The sequence below is a fragment of the Protobothrops mucrosquamatus genome, unplaced genomic scaffold (assembly GCF_001527695.2).
Source record: "Protobothrops mucrosquamatus isolate PMUCROS unplaced genomic scaffold, P.Mucros_1.0 scaffold3181, whole genome shotgun sequence".
Taxonomy (NCBI): domain Eukaryota; kingdom Metazoa; phylum Chordata; class Lepidosauria; order Squamata; family Viperidae; genus Protobothrops; species Protobothrops mucrosquamatus.
Genome location: NW_015389179.1, coordinates 25,656 through 27,573, shown reverse-complemented (window position 1 = coordinate 27,573; position 1,918 = coordinate 25,656).

The following is a 1,918-nucleotide window of genomic DNA, read 5'->3' as shown; positions in this document are numbered from 1 at the left end:
AAGAGGGAGTCAAGCTATTCTCCAAAGCCCCTGAAGGCAGGACAAGAAGCAACGGATGGAAACTAATCAAGGAGAGAAACAGTAAGGAGAAATTTCCTGACAGTTAGACCTCCTTCTATTATAATATCCTGGATCTCCAGGTTTGATATTCCTAGTTCAACATCGCTCTATCATGAGGCTATCAAGACTAACCTCATCAGATGATGACTCGCCTCCAGCATGTTCCCCCAATTTACCACCAGTGAACAATCTTTAGTTAACATTTGCCCACTTTAATGAATACTTTGGACCTGCCACTCAATTTTGAAGGGTCCCTATGTCAATAAATAACACCCTATAGTTGTACTGCAAGTATGAACATGGGATAGTTAAGGAACAAGAGCAGAATCTGGGTTTAGCAAGAAAAGTTAGATGCCAGCAAGAGGAATTCAGATTCTGGCATAAACCTCCATGATTGCCGTCAATTTATAACACTGTTAATAAAGGCTTTAGGATAATCATGCCTGAAAGTTCTTTGAAGTGTTTTAATTAGTCGGAACCATGACACCATTATTACCTAGAGGTCTACTTTTCTGTTCTTTTGGTAGAAGGATGGCGGAGGTGGGGGGTGGGGGTTTAAAAGGGAATATAACATTTTTGGACTGCAGCTTCAAAGGAAAAAAATACGCTCTTATCACAGATAAGATAGATAACATCATAGAATCATAGGGCTGGAGACTTCAGAGGTCATCTAGTCCAACGCCTCCTCAAAGCAAGAGGCCTTATGCTATCCCAGTGAAATGTCCAGTCTATCGATAAAGGGGAATGTTAGAAGCTCAGGGTTGAAATGAGGGGTCCTTGTTTCTCTCTGAGCTGGGTGGTTTTCCTGAAGATGGTTCGTTACCCAACTTGGCCATATCGTATCATCAGTGCTAGAAAGGCATCAGGCGTGCTCTCATCTGAGCACCCCACCCCCTTCTAGCACTGATGATGTTCCCTAGTTGGGTCCTGAAACATCCGCAAGAAAACCCCCAAGCTCAGAGAGCATCAAGGATCCCACAGTCCTCCTCCTCCACCATCTTCTCCTCCTTCTCCACTCGCACCGTTGATGTTCCCTAGTTGGGTACTGAAACATCCGCAAGAAAACCAAGCTCAAAGAGCACCAGGGACCCCCCAGTCCTTTTCTTCCTCCTCCTTCACTGCCTCCTCTTCCTCGTCCACTCTGCAAACTCGCCTCCCTTCTAGCACTGATGATTACTTGGGTAATGAAACACCTGCAAGGAAGCCAGGTCTCCTTCTCCTCCTCCTCCTCCTCCTCCTCCTCCTCCATCTTCTTCTTCTTCTTCTTCTTCTTTCTTCTTCCTCTGCTTCTTCCTCTGCTTCTTCCTCTGCTTCTTCCTCTTCTTCTTCCTCTGCTTCTCCTTCTGCTTCTTCCTCTTCCTCTGCTTCTCCTTCCTCTTCCTTCCTCTGCTGCTTCTTCTTCTTCTTCTTCTTCTTCTTCTTCTTCTTCTTCTTCTTCTTCTTCTTCTTCTTCTTCTTCTTCTTCTTCTTCTTCCTCTGCTTCTTCTTCTGCTTCCTCTGCTTCTTCCTCTGCTTCTTCTCCTCCTCCTTCCTCCTCCCCCCTTATCTCCTCCTCCTCCTCCACAAGAAAAAAACAGAAGAAAAAAAAGAAGGGCCGGGCCCTTCTTCCCCCTCGGCCGCCCCTCCCGTCTGTGAACAGCGTTTGATTGTGTGTGTTTGGGGGGGGGGCAGTAATTTATTTCCAACCGGAGCTTTTTCTCTCTTTCTTCTTTTCTTCTCCCTCCTTTTTCTCTCAACTCTCCCCCCTCCCGAAAAAAAAAAAACCGCCTTCTCCGCCTCTGCTTCTCCGCCTGGGAGTGTCAGAGACGACGAGCGAGCGGAAAGACGGCAACAGCGGGGCTCGCGGGTGGCCCGCGGC